This window comes from Athene cunicularia (genome assembly GCF_003259725.1).
Source record: "Athene cunicularia isolate RWA chromosome 3 unlocalized genomic scaffold, athCun1 chr3_part1, whole genome shotgun sequence".
Lineage (NCBI taxonomy): Eukaryota > Metazoa > Chordata > Aves > Strigiformes > Strigidae > Athene > Athene cunicularia.
In genome coordinates, this window is record NW_020799097.1 from 58,009,496 (window position 1) to 58,033,100 (window position 23,605).

Below are 23,605 nucleotides of genomic sequence, written 5' to 3' on the forward strand. Positions count from 1 at the left end.
GTGTGCATGGCCTTGGGCAGCAGTTTTCAGTACTGAAACCCAGTTGTACACAAGAGATAGGAAAGCAGATGTGACATGAAGTTCCCAGTATCGGTAGGGCATCATCAGCTACATATTCCAGCGATCAGTCCACCCCAGGGGGGCTGACATCAAACTGATGTTGGATTTATTTCACATCCCAGAATAGCAGCAATAATCCTAAATCATGTAGGTCTACACTGGACTTTAGAGCCTGACAGTCATTTGTCAGCTGCAGTCTTGCTCCACATGTATTCAGTCCCTGCAATATTTTAATATGTTGCCTTTTGGCAGGGTTAGTGTACTGGACGTCCCCTGAGAAAGCCATAGGAAATACATACTGGTCTTGTGGTTAATTTAACAAAGCTCTTGATGTCATTATTAGTGGAAATGTAGTCAAACACTTACTGGGCAGCCAAAATTTAAATAAATTCCCATGTTCTTAAGTGGTCACTTTGAATGTTTGACATAAAATGCATATCTCTGTTTAAGACACACAGCATACACAGATGAGCTTACACACCACTGTGGCTTTTAACATGCTGAAATGATTTGCAACTCTGTTTTAAAGTTGCTGGCTTCCAAAACCAATGGTGATAAGTAAAATGAGATCTGGAACAAATTAATATATTTCCCAATAACATGTGGGTTTCTTCAGGACTGCTCATAGTACTTAACGGGCAGTCAGAGCTTCCCATAACAATAAGAAATCGTATAAGAAGAAAAAACCCTATGAACGTTGATAAGGTGCAAAGTCAAGCAGTTAACGTTTAGGAAGTATAAAAATAAGGTTCCTGGCATGAGGTAAATTTGAGACCCTCATATACATTTATTCTGATACAAACCCGATATTCAACCTTTTTCCACAGGATTCTTCTGCAGCTGGGACAGACTGGGAAGCCAGGAAGCAGAAGCAAAGTGCTGCTTTCCAAGTAGGATGCAGCTGGCTGTCAGCAAATGCCACACCAATGCCAGCTTCTCTGCCACAGAATTAGAGAGGAGCCCAGAGGAGTTATCAGAGGCATGACTGACAGAGGTGCGAGTCTTTGTGCAGAGACACTGGGTGTGCAGAAAACAAGTTAATTAACTCCATTTCCCACGTTTCCCAGGAGGCCCTTAGGAGCAGATGTAACCTGGCTGGGTTATCCAGGAGGGTTGTCCTGCTGGTCTCCTTTCCTTTCCTATAACCCCACAGCTGAGCTTCTCACCCAGTCTGGGGGACAGACAGTCCCATGCCTGCAGCCAGCAGTCCCTTGGAAAAGGAGGGCAATCAGGAACAGGTGGCCGGAATTGTTTCAGGAGTACATACATTTCCTTGGCCATCATCTTTCAACCCCAGGGATCTGGGAGGAAGGACTAGGTCAGCTGGGCTGCTTGTGCCCCCAGCTGCAGACCTGTGGTGGGAGAGGAGCTGGTCCTGGCTGGGCACTTCCCAGGAGCAGGCACGCATCCACTGCAAACACATATACCCCAGGCACAGAGCAGGTAACACCCTGCAGAAATCCTCAAATCACTTCTAAATGAGCTATTGCAGGGAGGGGAGATTAATCCTGCCTTAATGCAATACTGCACCCAGCCTAACGAGCTCTGTTTCTTAAGCTGTAAGTCCACCTTACCATTCCTTTCCCCCTCTGTGTTATTCTCTATGTGGCTGTTATATATTGGCCCTTTTTATTACAGCAATTTAAAATGGAAAGAAAAGACTTTACCATTTGCACCCATTTTATTCTGCTTCTCTTTTTCTTCTTTCCAGAGGGGAAAAAACAAAACAAAACAAAACAAAAAACCCAACCAAAAAACAAAGACCAGCTCTGCCATTCAGTTTGTATGGTTTAGTACTTGGGCATACAATGGTTCACATTAACAGCTGTAATATTTTTTATAGGCAGTAACTGGAAGTTCAGAGACACTGAGTGACCTCTCCACGCAGGAAGAAACAAAAGCCTTTATTTCTATCTTCCTCTTCTAACAGCAAAGCTGCTCTCCCACCCTCCCTACAGTTTACCAAAAACTGTTCCTTCTCTTTAAAATGTTTACTCCAAAATACCACAATTGTGTCTCAGATTCCCACATAGCTCAGAGTAGCAATACAACAGACCCCAAACCTGTCAGCACCTCAGTGTTGTTGCCGTAGCCAAGGTTTGTATCAGCACACCTCAGACTGCTGAACCACCTATACATAGAGCCCAGCCACTTGTAAAAGCGGCAACAGTGAGCTATGGATGACAAACCAGAGAATGGATTTGGGGAGATACAGAGACTAAACTTTAAAATTGCAACCTAGGGATTGAAGTGTTAAAAAAAAACCTTTTCGAATTACTCCGTACCTAAAATGTCAGAATATTTCTTTCAAAGGCAGACAAAGAATCTCACTCATATAATACAGTTGCTTATGACTCAAATTTTCCTCAGCCTCCACATTCTTAAGAACTCAGCTGACTTCAGTATTTTTTAATGTAAAGCCAGCTAGAGAATTCTCAGCAGTGTAGGCAAAATGCAGTTTTGGAAACGGTGGTAGAACAGGTATAGGATAGGGAGGACAAAAAAAGGAGGCTTTGGTATATTGTGAAGAACCAGAACAGCCTTTCTTGCACTACGAGAAGTGTGGTTCAAACAATTTGAGTCTGGTCAGTGCCTGATTCAAGGAAAGCATTTTCTTAAATCTTCCAGCTGCTAAAGAGGAGAGAGAAGATTTCTTCCTTTTGGGTGGAAGTGCTTAAAAAGGGACACACAGAGTAGCTCCCTACCTGGAAGAGGCTATTCCTCTGAGAAGCACTGCAGGGCACAGAATTTCATTGCTCACTGGGTTGAATTTCCTGGCCTTTTGCTAAGAGTGGCAGCCAAGTAGTTGAGGCACTCACTGTCCCAGCACAGGGATGGTGCTGCCAGTGCCCAGGCTCCCCAGGCATGACACAGGGACCCAGCCACTCCAGCTTCTCACAGGGCAGGTGATGGGAGGCTCTGCCTCTTAAGGGAATAGCTCACTGAGGCCAAATCTGCAAGACCAACAATGTCATAAAGTGCTCCTGAGCACTGCATTTTGATCAGATTTTTGGGTTGAGGTTTTCTTTGGTCTTTTACAACCAAAGGAATCTGGTTTGTTCTCTTTCTTGATGCACCTACATGCTATTTTTGAACAGTAGCCTTGTGTAAGGTGCTAGATGCTTCCTCCACAGACCGTTTAGCCTGCTCCCATCTTCCAGTTATCTTCAGAACAATGTGAATGTAACACTCAGCACTCAGGTGGGACAGCCCTCTGAGCCCAAATCAACCTCCTGATTTGTCATGGGAATGGTTCATAAAAGGGCAGTCTGTTTGCAGAGGAGGGGAGATGTAATGGCTGATCTCCTTTACACAGCCCTTTACTGGTTACCACTTACAGCAAGGTGTTCAGCAATAGTCCCAAGCAATCTCAGTGGCTTTGCTGAGGACTAATAATGTCCACGACATCTGCTGAGCACCTTCCTGGAGCCCAAGTCCTACTTTCTGAAAGCCATTCATAGATAACTGTGAAAGCATGGCGTTACAGCTTAGAGGGACTCACACAGTGAAGGTGCATGTGGCCTAAAAGATAGGGACAACAGCATTGGGAATGTTTCACCATGTGTGGTCCGAATGTATGTTACATTCCTTTCCCTCTCCATCAGAGGCCTTTTAACCTGCCTCTTTGGGGACATGGTGATCAAGATGGTGGCATGTTCATGTGCATTTGGCAAGTCTGGGGAGATAGAGGGAGGCTCAGATATGAACCAGTGTATCTACTTTCACCCACTGAGTGCTTGTACATAGGGACTGTTTATTTCAGAGTATTGGTTACTAGTAAGTAATCTGTTGCCTTTTCTCCTTGCTACATTCTGTGTAATGTTCAGATTAAAAATGTTTTAAGAGCTCTGGGTTGGTTTAGCCAGCACTTTCAGTGAATATGAAAACTATTGTTTTAGCATGTTTCAACTTTCTGTTACAATTTAGGATGAAATGGGTTGAATAACTTCACACAAACTGCAAACTCAACCAACTTTTGCTTGTGTCATGGTTTGAGCCCAGAGGAAAAATGAGCACCACGCAGCCATTCACTCACCCCTTCCCCCCAGTGTTGGGAAGGAAAAAAAAAATAATCAAAAGGCTCAGGAATCAAGATAAGGACAGAGAGGGATCCTTCACCCATATGGTCACAGGCAAAAGACAGACTCATTAGTGGACATCACTTTAATTCAAAACACTAACAATAACAACTTAACAGACAGAATGGGACAGTGAGAAGCATTACCATACCTTAAAAACACCTCCTCCCACCCCTCCCTTCTTCATGGGCTCAGTTTTGTTCCCAATATCTCTATGTCCTCCCCTAGTCACATGGGGCGGGGGATGATAGGGTGCAGTCAGGCTGCCACTTCTTCCTGCAAGGTGGGGAAAGTATTCTGCATCCTTACCCCTGTTCCACGTGGCCTCCCTCTCACAGGAGACAGTTTACAAACTTTCTCCGTTGTGAGTCTTCCCCACAGGATGCATTCTCCTCGAGATGCTCTGACACAGGTCACCTCCACATGTTGCAGTCCTCCCAGTGTAGACCTTCAACAGCGGGAGATTCTTTCCCACAGGCCACAGGCGAATCTCTGCTCCTCTGGCAACACCATGAGTGGCAGTGGGGGTTGGCCCTGCTGTCTCACCATGGGATACAGGGAGGGTCTCTGCTCCAGCACACCTCCCCTCCTTCCTTCCACTGACCTCAGTTTTCACACAGGTGTCCTTCTCATAATGCCTCCTCACAAGTCCTCAAACTGCCTCTCGGGTTTCCCTTCTTAAATACGTTATCACAGAGGCACAGCCACCATTGCTAATTGGTTCAGCCTTGGCCAGAGGCAGTTCCGATTTGGAGCTGGGGGAGCTTACAAGAAGCTTCTCACAGGGACCACCACTGTAGCTCCCTCCCCAACTACCAAACCCACACACACAAACCCAGCACGGCTTGTTGTGGATGTCACTTGCCCCAGTGCCTCAATCACTCCTGTACTGCAAACCATTACGTGGGAAAGCAGGAATGAACCTACACAGGTTGACTGCTAGTCCCTTTCTTGACACCCTGAGAGAGAATGTGATGTCCCCCAGTTGGCAGAAAAAGCAAAGTTAGTCCATTTCCTCTGTCAAATGTGTTAAGCGCTCCAGCTGCCCCAGGAAGCTCAGGTTTCCAGGATCACCAGAAGTTGCTCAGTGAATCATCACAGATCTACAGATCTATAGCTGCTTCTGAATAAAGGTGCCCTTCATGCACCATGTACATGGGGAACTTCTCCTCAAGAGGCTTATGCAAGATTCCAAGTCCTTTGCTCATGTCACAGAGTTTTCATGCGGTTAAAAATTAAGTTTTGCATAGCACTAATACAAACAAATATTTATCATTAGCTGAACTAACATGTAACTGTGCCTACTCCAGTTCAACAAGGATTTTAATCTATTGCCTACTTTAGGCAAGCTATAGGCTTAAGCAGCTTGCTGAATAAAAGCTAAAGGGAAGAGACATTGAAAGAAAAGTCTAGGCAGTCAAAAATGATTGCATAAAGTTTCCAAACAAACTTTACAATTGTTTTCCCTTTAATTCTGCTGCCTTACTTTTCCTGAATTGGTATTGCTTTCCCAGTAGAATCTCAGGGCAGGTCTCATTTTTACAACAAAAAAGAAAGAAAACTGAAACAAAATTACAGTTTTCCATTTAACTGAGTACTGTAATGGGTGGAGTCAGGTCCAAATACAGAATTCCTCAGACAGACTCTGAGTTCTTCATTTGTTTTCCACAAGCCTTGAGCTGTTCTGCAAATATTTTATCTTATATTAATTAAATTAAAATCAATCATTTCCATATAATTTCAAGTGATACATGGAGCACACGGGGGTCTTGTAAACATAGAAAAACATTACAACATCTGTTATTATTAATACTCTTTACTTTCTGCCAAGTTTTATCCATGGTCCTGTTGAGTGAGGAAATCCCTCCTTGCTGGTATAGGAATCAGATGATCAGAGCTGAGCTCAACAGGGAAGAGGAGACACAAGGTTTCTGGCACATTTCAGGATAGTGTAAAGGGCTTGTTGATACTCTTCTTACTGAAGAAGAGGAGTGAAGGAGCTATTGACTGTGAATATGACTGGAAGGACTGAGTGCATATGAAACTCTTCACCAGTGTGCTGTGATCTCCTGGGCAACCTTAATGTTGGTGGATTTAATGGGGTGCTGTGAAGGTTCATAAATTTATTTTCAGTGGCTTGTAAAGAGACACACTGTGTCCTGCATCAACCAGGTTCTGTTTGTCCAACATGCTGCCATTACATACACTGAGCCCAGAGATAGCAGTGTTCAAGTACCCCTTCAGTGGAGGTTTCAGGCAAGAAAAATATTTTTTCTGGGTTGAATATCAAAATGTGGTAAAAAACAAGTAGGAAATCAAGTAATTGTGAAAAATGCCATGGGCAAGAAGAGATTGGTAAGATATTTGCATGTCAATATACAGAAATCTGGGCTGTAGCATACCATGCTAATACTTGGAGTAATGGACTGCAAGGTTTGAGCCTTATGTTTTTGAAGGCTCAACAAATGTTTTCTGTGACACTGATAAAGATTAAGAGAAAAAAAACAAACAATCCTTCTTCCTGAAATCTCCAGGAAAAAATACATTCAACACAAAAGAATTATTTCCCACAATCTAAATCAGTTCAGACTTATCCCAGAGGGAGCTGCTCATCCTTTCTGCCTGTTTCCACCCCATTTGTTTTATGCCATCTCTTTCTAATACGACCGGGGAAACTGATCAAACACATTCTATACATACCTCCCAACCCACAGTCTCAACATCCCAGCTGTATTCCTAACCTCACAAATTCACAGTGAAACCATCTCCAGGGTTTCAAAAGCATAGCAGCTTTCATGAAGGAGGGCAGTGGGAGCTCTCTTAATTAGCTCAGCTTCTTTGTGCATTTCTAGACACGTTTCCCTCTTTGTTCACCTTTAAGAGTTTAATGTCACGGTAGAGAAGATTTCTCCTCTGTAAAGTAGCATCACATTCTTTTGGGTCTTCTTTTTTTCCTAGCAAAGTTTTAGCATTCAGAAAAACAGCTGGGGCGGGCCAAGCATCTAAATAGAAAGGGGTGAATTTTAATCAGTCTGCACATTTATTGAACACAGAGGAAAATTTGGAAGCCCAGTCAGTTAGGTGAGCATTTCATTACCAAGTCCTTCACATGTTGTCCCTACAACTCTTCCAGGGAAAAACCAAACACAAAAACATCATTAATGTAATTCAATCCTTTCTGGAAGTAGAACAAAATGAAATTCAGTCTTGATAGCTTAATTATTTTAATTTTTTCTCTTGAGACATAACTTACTGACTTAACAGTCACTTCTAGAATGCAAGAAAGGCAGCAGGACTGTGAATTTTCTCACCAGTGCCTTAAAGTACAGGTCTAGACAGAGAAGAGAGTTGAGGATAAAGTCATGGAAAGATGGGTTCCAACTTTACTGTGTTCCTGATTTCATTAGCAAAGGTTTGCAACAAGGAAATCACATGATCCCCTGGGCTGAGAGGTCCTGAGACAATAAATTACTCAAGGATGTGCCTAATCTGCAGACAGCAAGTTTTTCTAAGGAGATCCCATGCAGATCAAGTTAGAGAATAATTGAAACTATTATTATAATTTCTCTCTGGCTACTAATAATAAGGTTTGAAAACTGGGATTCTCCATTAAAATTTTCATGGATTCCAAAATCTGTAGTGCATGGATGGATGGATAAGAGGCAGAAGTCAATTTAATTTGTAGCTTTGTCATTTGTAAGAATTATTTTTGTTTATATGCTGTAATATTTCTATTACTGGAGAACTGAAATAAAAAGGTTAAATTCTGGGTGTTGTCTAGTTTTTATGCATCATCATGATGGCTTAAAAGAAAGATGAAAACATGAAAGAAATGGAGAATTTTAAAGCACCCCAAAAGTGGATCTACTACTGAAGGCAAGGCAGCTACAAACACCGATCTATCTCTAGATGTTCCCTCATTACTATGAAGAGGCTGTCTTCCCTACTAAGTAAGCTATATTTAAAGAATAACATACTAAGCCACTGCAATATAAAGGAACATATACTAATTCTGGGCTCTACCTCTCCTTGAAACCCCCCTGGACTGCTAGTGGCAGACTGTTCTGATCCATCTCACCAATGTCCTCACAGGTTTCCTCTTTGAAACCCTCGCAGATCTCTCCTGATGATTTAAAACCCACCTTTCCTGGAAGAAAGGAGGCAATGATCTAATCAAAGGCTACTTATATTTTAAGTGCACACATGTATGTGAATTGTATATCTTACTACATCTGTGTTCTCTGCTTTTTAGTGTATTCTAGCTCCTTTCTCAGAAACAGCAAAGTTTAAAGGTGTGGGTGTTACCTAGAAATACATCAGCGTTGCTTTAAAAACCTATAGTAACAAACATCTTCAATGTCTGAAACAAATGTACAACTCTCACCGTAAGGCATTTTGTACTTTTTTTTCCCCCCATGTACAATAAGGTCTTAATTTTATATAAAAAATTGGAACGAAAGTTACACGTGTTAAATTTAGCATAATGTACACAATCCTACTGGTTTATAAGGTAGCATTCCAAAAGTGACATTTTGCCTATTCGGAGCTTTAATGTCAGTGAACCACTATAACAACCACAAATACATATAGTTAACGCAAAAAGTGAAGTAGGTATAACATATTCATACTCATGGACCCCAAGGGGTAAGGAGTCTCCTCGTCCTCAAGCTATTAATTTTGGCAAATCAGCATCTTAATCTACAGTTTAATTTAATTGTAGTTAATATTTAGCTGTTGGTCTGTATGCTGCAGGGAAGGGGATGAGAAAAGGTCCACAGGAATATATCCAGAGTCAAGTTTAGACAACTAATCACATTTGTTTCCCCTGGATTCTGCCATTTAGGGTAACTTAATATAGTCCCAAGCCTCATCTCTCAACCATTCTGTTGAACAAAGGTCACTGACTTTGCATTCTCCATGGAAAAAAGGATAAATTGGATGTGTTGGCCAGCTATTCATTCTTGTTTCTTTTCAATGTAATACCTAACATGCTGGTGCTATTTAATAAAAATTCAATTCATTAACACATTAGTCAATATACAAATACTGTTTGATTAATAACTTCTTGTTCTTTTTCCCAAGCATAAATTGATCAGACTAAATCTCAGGTGTTTTTTTCTTGTTGCTTTACTCTCTCAGCTGTTTTTTTAACTATCATTTTCTGTAGATAACTGGATAAAAGGAAATGCTTCTGTAATTATTGTCTTTTTGGATGGTCCCTTTTATGTATTCTTATTAGAGCATTTCTGCTGTTTGAAGGGACTATTGGCTATCCCTCCTATTGAAGGGCTATGCTCGAAGAAAACAATGGCAAACCATTCTACAACTGCCATGCACAGACTCCTCTTTACTTGTCTGAATAGGGTTTGGGCTGCAGGATCCGGGAGGATAATTTTATTACTTTTTTGACATAGCCTCACTGTCCTGCCTAAGCACAACAGACTGTGGGGCACAGCTCAGTTACATCTGTGCTAGCAGACAATGGCTCTGCTCCTACTTCTGATGTAGTCACTGAGAATTTTGCCATGAACTCATAATACTGTAATTCAGATGTGCTACTGAAATAAATGTGATGTATATTTTCCATGATATGATTACTGGATTCAGTTCTGGTCAATTAAAGCAGCCTGCCCAGGGCTATCAACAGCATAATGATTAATGTCAGTAAGCAGAAAAAAAAAAAAAAAAAAAAAAAAAAAGCAACCACATCAATTTGCTGCCTTCAGCCACATTTAGGCTAAGAATAGATAGATAACTACATGGAGCTGAAGATGTGTATTGTGCCCAGTGAGAAACTGGCAGAGGGAACATGCATTGCCAGGAGTGTGCCCAACCTGCCATGAATGAGGCCCTGGTTCCAGGTGAAGAGTTTGGCTGCAGCACTGTGCACATCACCTGTGAAAGCCCACCCAGCAGCACTTTGCCAGGGCGTCACAGTACAGCCAAAGCCTCACAGCACAAAACCTAACAGAGATAAGAGAAAAGTGTGTGTGTGAGCACTTGAATAGACACAATTATAACAAAACAGTCCAAGTGCCAACCATGGCTTTGGTGTGCGGCAGGCAGCCCGCTCGAGTGCCAGCCCTGCGGAGCACAGTGTGAGAGCAGCCAAGCTGGGACCCTGTCACAGAGGGAGAACTTCAGCATAAAGAAACTCCTGGCTGAGCTTCATGGCTCTCCCCACTCTCCTTCCTGCTAGCTCCCAGTACACCCACACTGGCCCTCAACATTTCAGCAAGCATGAGACATCTTCTCTTTTCCCATCCTAGCTGGGCCTTCCCAATCATTCAGTGGGTTGCATCTCTGAAACAAAGACACTTTCTTGTGCTCCAGCTCCAATCCTAGCTCCTTCTCCGGTAATTTTGATGCCACCCTAGAGATTGTGCTAAACAGATCCCAACACCTCAGGGAGCAAAGATGGGCATCTCTCATTCTCCATTGTTTTGAAGCAGGAAATGGCTGCAGAAAAGCCTCTTCTCAGCGCACCAGGGCTGATGACATGGGACTGGTGGGATCCCTTCTGGTCAGAACGTAACCCTCACTGGAACAATCAGCAATTTGGACATCCGAAAATTATTTTATTAAACAGCAGTTGTTAATCAGTAGGAGGTCTTTTTCCACAGCCATTCTTTAAAGCCCAAACATTTCCATGTTTCCTGTAATACTTGTGCTTAGTCACACATTGACAAATACAAGGGAAAAAACTCAGATCTGTATGACAGATTTTTGGAACCACCAAAATAATCTCTTTGAATTTTGCAGTCACTTGACAGCAGGAGTCCAGGAGGAGAGTGTTGAAAACAAAAACTTGTATTTATTTACTGGAGTTTTTACTGCATTTCTCTCCCAGAAAAGGATACCTATTATATTCTGCTAAAAATACATTATCAAATAAACAGATCACAGACCCCACCGAAGTTTAAATGTTGACAAGTCCACTTTTTGCTACCCAGCCTGTAAGTCTGACAGAGAGAGAAAGGTTGGTCCTTTGCAGTTCAGCCAGAATTTAAAACACTCAGGTATGGAGACAAAAGGTTCTGCCAGAGGACATCTGCTGAAGAGCACCCTGCCATCTCTCAACTCACACAAGTATATGAGCAAAAATTCTCCAGCTGACCCTGCCCTCCCCTGCTGTAATACATCATAAGAAACGAGATCACTAGGTCAAAATGCCAAAAAATCTCAAGACTTGAAAAATAGATATTAAGTACTATAATTAAGAGTTATTATTATTACTCTCTAAATACTTAGAGAAGAATGGTTGTGCTTGTTTGGCACAATGACATGTGTCACTAATCCATGAAACTTTTCTCCTCCATGCCAGGATGCAGGAGGCTGTGACGGGTCTTGTTCAGAGTACTGTCCATGCAAAGAGCAGGTCCACTCATTCTTTTATATTTTTTTTAATGGTCATCCCAAAAGGCCATGACTTCAGTGGAAGTGAAGGCAATTATCTCCTTCCACATTCACCAATTTTGAGGCATGGAAGGAACAAGCACTGCACCTCCAAGTAGATTTTGAAAGAGAGAGATAAGCTTGGCTGTTTTACAAAGAACTGGCTGTAGCACAGAGCTGGGACTGGGTGTAGGCAGCTGAGGAGGGCCATAGCCTGCTGAGGATAGCAGTCCTGTGGTCTGCTCTGCTGGTGGCACAGGCCTGAGAAACTGAGTTTGTTACTTGACCTTACATGACCAGCTCCTGCTGGTGGGATCCTCCCTCCTTCTTTCACCAGCCATGCACCCAGGAGCAGCAGGCTGGGCTCTCCCCCAGCTCTCTGCCTCAGATTTGCCTTTTCCTTCTCCCCTTTGTCTCTCCAGCTCAAGTCCAGTCTCTTCATTGCTCACCTCGGACCAGGCTGGCTGTGTCATTGAGAACCCCAAGCATGGGATGCTTTGGGGTCTACCTCCAGGGGAGAGCTTCAGGCTGTGTCTCACAGCAGCCCTGCATCAGTATCAGAGATCCAGAAAGGCCTGGGGCTTTGACATACCCACAGTGACTCCTACTAGCTTGCTAAGCAACATGTAAACATAATTTACACCTACTACACATGCCTCTACACATCCCAGAGTGGACTGCTGTTCAGAGGTACTTCACTCTCCCCATGACATGCCCGTATGTCCTTGGGAGCCCCTCTAAAAAGGCATGGCTTTCGCCAGCCAATGCCGAGAGTCAGAACTTCAGTGTCTGTTGTGAATCTATTCCTTAGCCCATCCCGTGCCTATCTACATATTATGAACATTCTGCAGCTTGGAGGAGTACTGTGAGTATAAAAAACATTAAAGTCCATAAGGTGCTTAATTCTGTGTATCTTTAGGGTCATTTTGCTACAATGGAGGGAAATGAGCACTCCAGCTCATCACATTCACAGCATAATCTGAGGTGGCCTTTGTAAACAAAATGTAAAATAAGATTGTCCAGCAAATATGGACTGAGAACTGAGACTTTATACAATGACAAATATTTTCTTACAATGAAGTATTTATGCTGATGACTGTGTTTTAAATTAATTTTGGTCAGGTGAACACGGTGCTGGCCATGATGTGGCAAAGCCATGGGGAGAAGGCTCCTGGAAAAGCAAGTAATGGTAGCTGGATGTGCACGATGGGTACAGCTGGGCACCACCAAGCCTTCGTGGTGACCTCAGCAGGATGAGTAAGTAGACCCAGCATTTTCCATGCACCAAAGAGCCATTTATGTCACCTTGCAGCTTTCTCCTGAGGGTCCCGAGAAAGCAATTCTTTTTTCCAGACTCTTTCCAACTGCCATAGAGCTTCCCCCAAAATCCCTGTAACTCCTGCCTTATCAATACAAGAAAGGAAGGAAACATAAAATGTTCAGAGTGAGAGGTTCAACTGTTTTTCTTCTTAACTGAAAATGCAGGAAATCGGTGGTGGTAGGAGAAAGAAGTGAAAACACATCAGCGCAGCAAGGTGACGTGTCTTTGGAAGCCTCCTGCCTCCTGCTCCCCTTCCACAGGCACAACCAGCCATGAACACAGTTGCAATAGGAGCCACTGTTGCAAATCCCCTGGTTTGCCCCATTATGTCTTCTAGCAGTTCGTCTAGGAGCAGACCCCTTTGATCAGCGATACAGGGAAGATTAGATCTGAGCTGATACAATAGCTCATTGCGGGACAAGGCATGTTTGTGTCCTGCCTGTCAGCGTGACATGCCATGTCCATGGGGCTACTGCATCTGCGTAAGAGCAGCCACGCTGAGCTCCCACGATGTACAAAACTCATGTACTGAATTTTCCCTCTTTGCCTCCAGCCATCCCTGTTCTGCTTCTTGCTAACTCAATTAATATCTACCATACTAGCAGTAAAGAGCCCTTGGGAAAAAGGAAACCAGGGAGTAAGCTGGTTGTTCCCCCATCTAGGCTCGCCCTGTGCCAATACAGCATATTTTCTAGAGTGTTTTTTACAATTCAGTTTAAATGACTCAGCTGAGGGGTTTTGTATAACTTTTGACCACAGCCTAACAGTTCTCACAGGAGGTAATATTTCCTAGTGTTTGGCATGAGCTTTCCCCCTTTTCATCTTAGCACTTGTGCTCCTTCAGCAATCCTTACCCACTTCTTTCCTTTCTTTGTGCTTAGAGCCTAGAACTGTGTAAGTGGTTACTGGATCCCTCAGCTTCCACCAAGCCCTTCACCACGCAGCATAATATATCACATTCATTACTGTTATGCAAGTACCTAGACAGACAGGCTTTATCTAGCTGTTTTAATCTTTCCCATAAACCAGTCCTTGAAGTCCAACAGTGGTTTGAGTTATTCTATGTGAATTGGCTCCAGTTTGTCAACATCAATCTGCAATGTTCTGGTCTTTGAATAACTGGATGTCACAGCGCTGGCAAGGTGTGACCATTTTCTTTTTGGTAAGCAACCAACTACTCATTTGTTGCATTTTACTAATGGCTCTTAATTCTACCTCTGTTTTTACCCAGTTCCGTTACACTGTCCATATTACACTTTTTGTGGTAAGCAGCACCAGACACAAATGGATTCCTTACTCTGTCAGCAGCAAAGGTAATCACCGTAGATATTTAAAACACAACAAACTCTGATGTATGGCACAATTAAAACCCTCTCAAAACCTGTCTCCTGGTAAACTGAATTTAAGTGGCAGCAAAGCAACCTAATCATCTTTCATTTCTGCCAATGTGAAATATCCCCCCTCTCTACTCTATGTTCTTTCTCCTCACAGAGTGAGGAGATACTTGATTAGGTACAGATTTAAACACAAAAAGATTTTCCAAGCCTTGGTTCCAAGTTCCAAGCAATTACCCATTTGCTGGGTGTAACTCACTGCAGGGTCGCCCAACTGGAGAGCAGAACAGAGAAGGCTCTTTACAAAGAAAAATAAAAATATTCCAAGTGTTTCACCTCACAAGGAATTCTTGAAGAATGTTCTTCCCCCCAGAGATCTTTAGTTGTTTGTCTTTTTCAAGGGCTGAGTATTTTCCTCTCACTAGCAGACTGGCAAAGAGGTGGAGGGCTCATGCCGCAGAGTGAGTGAAGAGCTGTCCTGAGCTGACACTGGATTTACATAGGAGCTCCTGAGGTCTCCACTTGTGTCACCTAATAGTGCTGTCTGCCAGACACTGGACCATTGCACTCAATCTCAGGTATAGCAAGCAGGATGTACTCACCTTGAATGCTCTCCAGGAGCACTAGCAGTAAAATAATTTTGTAATCAGGGCAAAAAGTCTCACTCACATGCCTAGGTCTGCCCCCAAAGCAGGCTCTCTGAGAGGGAATACAGTTGTTAAGGCTGGTGGTCTTCTGGTGACCCTGCAATGCTGTCTCTGAGGAGCTCATCTGGAAAGCGTAAGAGCTAAGATTAGTCCCCCAGGTTTTAATCAATAATAAATGTGATTTTTTTTTTTTTAACACTAAAACCAAGTCTACAACAAGAAGCTAACTAGCTAACTCCGACTCGATGACACCAAGTGGTCATAGCAAAATTTACATTTATTATTACTGGAACACTTTGCAAAACTTTCACCCTTTGAACTGGAGTTCTGCAGCTTTGCCATTGAACAATTTTATTTTTTATGTGGGAGCCACTAAGTCTGGGTATTTTGAGTCTAGGAAGAGCACTCAATATGTTAAAAAATACAACATGAATTGCTACCATACTCAAAAGCTGACTTACCATATATTAACATGATACAGATTTTTAAGCACCAGTTACTAATTTAGTTAATTAATGGTTAATGAAGTGATTAATAACTGGCTATGCAATGGTGCTACTATAGAAGTCAATTAAAAAGTTCCTATCACTAGAACATCGGAGGTCTTTGGATAAGGAAATGTGTTGACTATTCAAACCTACTGAAGTATAAAATAGTATAGTATAAATATACTTAAGTAAGTATACTATATAATAGTATAAATCAGTTACACCATTATTTCAGAACAAATGTTTATCATTCTTTATGCTCTTAGAGTTATAATATCTCTTACAAGAGATATTTAAACATGTCTTTACTGGACAAGATACTTAATAACCTAGGAAGAGATGTCAGTGGTGCATTTTCTCATCCGTTACAATTTTGTGTATGATGTAGAGTTATGTGAGTAAATATCAAAACGTATTTTTAAAAGTTAGTCATCTGCTGGAATGTGTTCTCTCAGGATGTTTTCTTTTCTCCCTTAGATGACTCTGTGAAATACTTCCCTAGTCATTTTGCCAGCAACCATGAAACCCCAGCAAAACATCAGAAGTCCAGCCAACCCAAGACTTCAAAACTGCCTACATTGAACATTAACTCAACAGGTTCTTCCATTGGTTTTGAACGGCTTAAATTCTCCCCCACTAGAGTCTGAACCTGGGCAGGCACACATGAAAAAGGAGTGGGGTGCTGATGTGGAAGCAAATGCTGTCTATGCCCACGGGGAAGGGGAAGGCAAGGAGCAAGTTGTGGACAAAGATGTGTGGACACATGCACTTTATACTACCTCTGCCCCTAGCAACGAAATTCTGTTCTCTTTCTACACAGAGTTACCATCCTCTCTAAATGTTTTCCGTTTTTACTCTGATCCCTGTACAAGGCATGTTCTGAATCGAAAACCTGCAAATTGAACAAGAAGGTAAGAACAGTGTGAAACACGCAACAGAAGGCAACCCATGCCGTCCGCTTTCTTCCTGACCTGTCAGAGCGGGCTAAATGGCCTGCTTCTGTCACTGACGGGGCAGCGACTGGCTGTACCGTGAGGATGCACTCCTCTGGCACCTGTGCAGGCTTGCCCCACAAGTGCAGCCATTTGACCAGCTGAGCTGAGCTATGATGGTCACTTTATAGACTTGCTATCTTATAAATACTCTGTGCTCCTCCATTCACTGAAATGCATCCCTGTTTCTCATGATTCACCTTGTGCCGTGTTTCCTGAGCTCTCCAGAGTTGCTTTCTGAAATGCCCATGTCCTCACTGCTATTATCAGGTCTTCTAAAGCTCTTTAGTATCACTCCGGTAGTCTGCTTACTTCCCATTTAAGATCAATACAGAAGAAATCAATGGACCAAACAAAATTCCCTCAGGCACTTCTCTCTAGACCTTAAAGCACTGCTGGCATCTCCTCTTTGCATCTGGTCTGTCAGCTGTCTTCCTCTCTTTATAGCAGTGGTTTTATCTAAGGTAATTTTAACTAGCAGAAAGTTAAGATTCCTGGAGAAACTCTGGAATAATTGTTCTGAAAATCTAAATACATATTACTTGTGCTATTTTAAGTTTTGCTATATGGAACAAATGAAAAATTGGTTCATCAATAACAGAAGTAATGGACTTCAGATGAGCCCATGGACTCAAAGAGCACAAGGACTCGGGTCCTTCTGAAATCACAGCAAAAGCCACACCCCCGATGAAACTGTGCCCTGAGTCCCCTCGCCCCGCAGGGTACCTGGCTTTGGAAGCAGAGCATGAGTGACATGTACCCATTGCGTGAGTACTAACTTACTCCAGAGAGGCAGGTACTTGGAAACTGCCTCCAGCAGGGCACTGGCTCTCTGTGACAATCCCCCCTCCTTACTCAATACCAGCAAGAAGTTTTTCCCTTCTTCTCCTTATTGTCAGACTCCCTCTCAGAGCAGGAAGGTTTGTCCAGCACATTTCCTCAACACAGACTACCTGAGGAAATGTTCTACTCGCTCAGAGGAAATGTCCTACCTCCCTTTGCCCTCCCCAGACCCATCTGCCGGGAACCCCCTCCCCACCAGCAGCAGGGAGCTTTCTGGAGCTTGTCCCTCTCTCCTCCCTCCTCCCTAACAGAGCTAGTGGGCTGAAGCTCCAGCTTGGAATTCCCCTATCAGAGAAGCAAATTCCCCCCTGACTGCAGGAACCACATCACCCACAGAGGTGAATGGGTCATGGAGTCCAAGCGCCGCTGCTCTGACATGTCACTCTGCAAAAAAAGTCATGTGTGCCAAGTACCTCGATGTGGGTTTCCCAGACAGCCGGAGCTCCAATGCTGATGGGAACATTTTGGAGGCTTAGGGACATGGACATACCTAATAGCCCTGGGGGCACCTGGTGTTTACAGAGCCTATACTTTGGGCCAGAAACAATAAAAAGATAATACCAGATATAAACTAGCAGTGCTATTGTAATATAACCTGGAAAACACTGGAGCTAGTCTGCACTGAGAAGCATCTACTGAGCCTGGAAAATCAGTATAGTGAGTCTGAGCAGATGTCACAGACAACCGTCAGAGTCCTCATGTTTGGGAGCGGTGCACAACCACCGCTAACTCTGAGTATGTCTGGAAAATCCACCAAAACGTTTCAGAGATTCTGCATGCACAGAAACAGGGAAGGCAGGTAAATCTAACTTGATTGGACTAGTAGAAGAAGGGAGGAGAGAATATGGTAAGAAAAAAGGCAGGGGAGAGGGTGGGCTGGGGAAGGGCCAAGATGGTGAAGGCAGGGTATTTCAGGAAGAGTAGGAACAGGGGAGCCAGAAGGAGAGACAGGAGCGATTGTGGCCAGAGCTATTAGCCAGGATGAAATGAACATCTTTTCTAACAGTCCAGAAGCACAGAGAAGAGACGTGCTTGGGAAGCCAGGCAGAAGCCTGAACAAAGTTTAGTCTATCTAACAGAAAAGTCAGATTATTCTCTGCTTCTGTAGGAAGACCTGATAGCTACACTTGGAGACAACCTTCATGTCTAAGCAAACAAGAGGGCAGAGGAGGCACCAGCATTATAAGCCTTTATCACCAAGACTGGAAGAAGCGATGCCCTCGGCCTCGTCAGAGGAGAGGAAAGATTCAGGAAGGAAGAAGAGAGGTTCAGCGCTGGCTGTGTAAAGGCCAAAGACAGGAGAGGTATGTAGGAAGAGAGAGAGCCTATTGAAAAAAGACACCATGTAAAAGTCACTTCTGTGATGGGGAGAAGTCATTGGTAGAAATTGACTTCTGTGAGCTGTGGTCCATAAGACGTCCTCAGGCTGTTCCTAGAGATGGAGTTGGCAAAAAGGAAGGGAGCAGAAGGGGAGACCTGAGCATGTCTCATGAAGGTAGATGGACAATCCGAAGTGGGAAAAGAAGCTAAGGAGCAGGGCTTGTGGAAGGCCAGGCAGGGCAGCTTTCCAAGAGGCAGTGATGGCCTGAAAGAAAAGAAAGTTTCACAGACCTGAGATTTGGCTCAGAAAAGGAAGCTAAAATATTCACTTAAAAAAGCATTCCATGGTCAAAAACAACCCAACAGCATCTAAGGTGGGGGCTGGAGGGAAGAAACATGAAATAACAGCATCTGTTTTGTCCTTAACACCAGGAAAAAAACACCTGGGGACCTCATGGTGTTTTGGCAGGGGGAGTATCCATTTGCTGTGGCTCCAGAAGGGTCACAGGCCTGAGGAAGTGGTGTCAGCTGCCTCAGGTCCTGCGATGGAGCCCAAAATGGGAACAACATGGGTCCAAAAATGAAACCTCTGCTCCTTGAAAAGGTAAGCACCAACACCCGTGCGGAACAAGCAAGCACCAAAAGCAAAGTGCTCCTTCACAGCAATTGTAAATGTTCTTTGGTTAACATCTGCCATAAAAAATAAAACACAGGAAAATGACTTACCAAGCAAATGAAAGCATTTAACATTTTGGAAAGCTTTCAGTCTGCACAGATTTTTTCATCTCTTGCACCACAAAGAACAGTGAACACTTTTTAAGTCACTGACAATTAGCCTGACATGTCCTCAGAGCTGCAGAGCTTTCCTCTCGCAGAGAAAGTCTGATGTCTTTTTCCTGTAATATGACATATTTATTTTCAACTGTGTATAAACAAAAAAGATACACAGAATAAAACTAATCAGAACATGTTAAACTAAAATACTACCAAAGTAATATAATATTTTGAAGGAGAAAAAAATGTTTATCACCAGAAATCAAAAAAACTTTGACAGTATCCTTTTCTTTGAGAAGTGAGAAGAAAATTGGAATTAGGCCCAGTTCCTACAGAGAGTTCTTCAATTTCTTTATTGAAGCAAAAGTCATATTCAGTCAACACAGGTTTTCCTGATTAAGCTCAGCAGGATCAAATGCGATATTAACTAAAGAATCACAAAAATACTTGTTTAAGCACAGGCAGCCGTAAGACACAAGGCTGAGCACAACCAAGACAGAGGCAATTTCTCTCCCTTGGAAAATGAGAGTGGTTGACAAAAGGGAACTTTCTGCAATTTTGAATAACTATTCTCTGCATGGACACACATTCATGGCAGTATTTAAAACTTACAGTTTGGGGAAAACTGGTTTCTTTCTTTGGTTTAAGATCTTGATCCAAACTCTTCTGTGGGGGAAGACTCTGGCTCTTGACTGGATTTATGCCTGCTTAATCTGGGTACAAATTTTATCTGTTTAATATTCATTTTAACCCTACATGTTTTATTGCAGAGACTTAGAAGATGCTTTAATTAATAATTTGCTTTTTCCAGAAATCATAACTTCTTCTACTGACAAGCAGATGTTTAGTGTGTCCGTTTACTTACCTAGTTTTACAGGATCTGTAGTTTCATAGTCACTTCCAGGTGCCAACGATGACTACTGTTACTGAGGAAGTTCATTAAAATACCATGGATCTAGCTGGGGTTGCTTAATTTTATTATATGCATACTCTATATACAGGAGTATTTTTAGAGCATTAAGTGATGTGCTTTATTATTAACAGCTAGGTTTGAAGCCTGAAGGTGATACACTATTTTCTCTCATCAAGAAAACTCGGCTAATGCTACCACTGTTTCCTTAGCATTCTCTGAAAATTGGTTCCTTCCTAACTCTCTGGAAAACATCTTAGCTTTTATTCTAAAATTTAACCAACAACAAAACTCAAACAGTGACAATTCCCCAGGTTTTGGCAACCAAAAAGCACAAAATAAGTCCCATTTGGAGTGAGAACATTCAAGAAGGAACGGAAAATGCTGAAGGACGTTGACTGGGAAGAAGGAACTAAAAAAGACAGAATTCCTTTAGTCCAAACCCCACCATGTTTTGATAAAAAAAAAAAAAAAATCCAAGAAGGTCCCCATTTTCAATACAGGATGTGTTTATCTATCCTTGCCAGTTACTAGCGAGTCAAACCATGCTTCACCACTGTGAAAATTTATTTTAACAGAAATGAGTTTCAATGAGAAAGCTGTGCTTATATGCTCATTTTTACAAGTACTCTATTTCCATTATAATAAGATAATTTTATTCTTGCTACAGCTCTACTGATTTTAATAGAGTCACCTCTAAAATAGATTAAAGTTCATAATTTGTGTTGTGCAGAAAACCGTGAGACTAGGTTCTGTGTATTTTTGTGATGTAATTAAGTGGCCTGATTTCCATTAATAAAGAAAGTGCCCTAGTTCCCATTAACACCATTGAAGCCGTTCATTAAGATGACTAAAGTTAGTTCCTAAATCTTGGCCCATAGTCTTTGAAGAAAACACAGAGCCAAAGCCAAGGAGATGTTCAGTGAAAGTTTAAAATGCACAATGAGGCCCTAATTCTCCACTGCTGCATGTCTCCTGTGGTCATGTACAGCTGGGTACAGTCCTCGTAAAACACTACCAGGCAAGAATTCTGCACATGTGTAGGAAATCAAGACCTGGCTTTTGCAGAACATATAGCCCGAGTATCAGGCAAAATGCCGCAGTTACCAAGACCCTTTGACACAATGACTTTAAAACGTTAGCAGGCAATTACTATTTCTATTTTACTGATAGAAGACGAAAATAGAGAGACAAAGCAAGCTAGGCTATATGGAAATGCCCAGGAAAATTAATAGAGTTAATTTTTAGAGTGGATTAGTTAAACCACAAACAATTCTGTGTAGACATCCATTCAAAACTAAAGCTGCTTTTATTCTATTCACTGTTATTTTATTCTGAAAGTGAATTAATTTAAATCAAATTGCAGTCAGTTCTGTTGTGAATAAAAGCATGCAAATTGAGGTTCAATACAGTTCACAGTCACTTTTAATTTACACCTTTTGTTAATTTAATTAATTGTCCTGAGTGCCTGAGCTCTCATAGGAAGCGTGCAAATAGTTAAGGATGAGGCTCTCCAACTGCAGGGTTAGTCCTCTTCCAGCAGCCCCTTCCTTGGGGGGCTGCTCAGCCCCCCTTGTTATCACCAGAGGGCCCAGCCCTGGGTCCTTTATTATGTGGGAGCCAGAGGAGGTTTCCTTGTCTTGCCCTGACACCTACGAGGTAGTGACAGCTCTCAGGGAGAGCATTTCATGCATTTAATGGGAGGACCGGACAAACATGCAGCACCTACTGAGTAGGGCCCAGGAGGAAGCACTCGACCCCAAGGGTGAGTTCATTGACCTCTGTAGGCACCAGAAGCAGCGAAGTAGCGTGACACATCACAGGGGACGCGGAGTTACGTTTTCAGCAGTCAGCCTAAAAACCCGAGAGTCAGCTTCACTGCTTCGCCAAGATCACATTTGCAGAGGTGCAACTCAATAATAAACATTAAAAGATGTCACTGAGAAAGATCTATAAATACACACTGCATCTTTCTTCCTTCCTTCCTTCCTTCCTACTTTTTGTTTTCGCTTTTAAATCATATTCAGCTTGAAATTGTAGTTTCCTACAGCAAGTCTCTGTGCAATTTTTATACTTCCCAAAACTGAAGTAAGCTGAAGCGATCTACTGGAGTGACCACATCCACCTCAGGGCAGTGCAATTCTGTCAGCATCTACGTTGTTACTGTAGCGCTGAGCAGCCACTTATGGATCATCCCCTACTTTGACCCACTGGCAAGAGTCCTACAGCCCTGCTAATAGTCAAATACTCCTCCACGATGCAAAAGTGCGTGGGACGCCGTGCATCCACTCCCACCCATGTGCAGCCACTGTCTAAGCAAAGCCACATGTTTTAAGGTCTCGCCACCTTTTTTGAGCATTATTTCCATCAGCATCGTAGCACGTGGTTTCCTCAGTTCTCTGTTCTTTCTTCAGTCTGTCAATCCCAGCTTGGTATGAATCTAATCAGAAAATATCTTAACATTTTACTTACAATCAAAAAAAAAAAAAAAAAAAAAAAAAAAAAAAAAAAAAAAAAAGAAGGGCTTTTCTCTCGTTTTTCAGCTGTTCCTGGCAGTTAATAACGAGTCCATCACAAAAAAAAAAAAAAATAAAAAAAAAATAAAAAAAAATACAGCGTCATTTCTGCAGTGCATGAATGCGGATTGTCTTTCTCTACTGTTCTTAGAGCTTCCTAACAGGAGAAAGTAACTTAAAAGTAATAGATCCGTTCTCCCTAAGAGGCTGCTTACTGGGTGAAGGAAACGGGATAACAAACGTTTGTGTAAGAGGGAGGTGGTAAAGGATAAAAACCAGCTCTAAGACTAGAAGTCTGAGCGCCTTCTCTGTCCAGTAAAAAAAACTCGGGACAATCTTGAATCGCCTTGAAGAGAGCTGCTGGGTAAAACTTGAGCTCCTTCAGGGGGTCACGCTCCTTTTTAAGATGCTTCCCGGGGGCTGCCTCCACCGGGGCAAAAGTTCTTCGGGGGCCTGCAAGGACCGAGGGGCTGCAGGGACCGAGGGGCTCCGCCCGGCTCCCTCCCGGCGGCGGAGGGTGAGGGCGGGGGCTGCCCCGGGCCGGCGGCTTGCTGGGGGGAGGCAGTGAGCCTTCGGAGGGAAAAAGCACCGGAGAAGGGAGAGAAACGCCCTTCTCCGGGCTTCAGACGCCTGCCCGCCAACGCTGCTTGCTGCCAAGTAAAGCCTCCGCAGCAAACGCTCCGGGGAGCCACGCTTGACGGGGCCCCTGGAGAAAGAGACACGCGAGTCAAAGGACGTATTTACACCCGGGATCTAAGCAAAACAAGGGGCTTCGCTCCTCAGCGGCGGTTCCCCTGTCGCGGCGAGCCCACCGCCGAGCCCCTGCCCACCCCGTGGGTCGCGGTGCTGGCCCTGCCCGCGGGGGCCGTGGAGCTCCCATGGAGCCCGCACCTGCCATGGCGGGCGAGCCCGGGATCTGGCGGGGG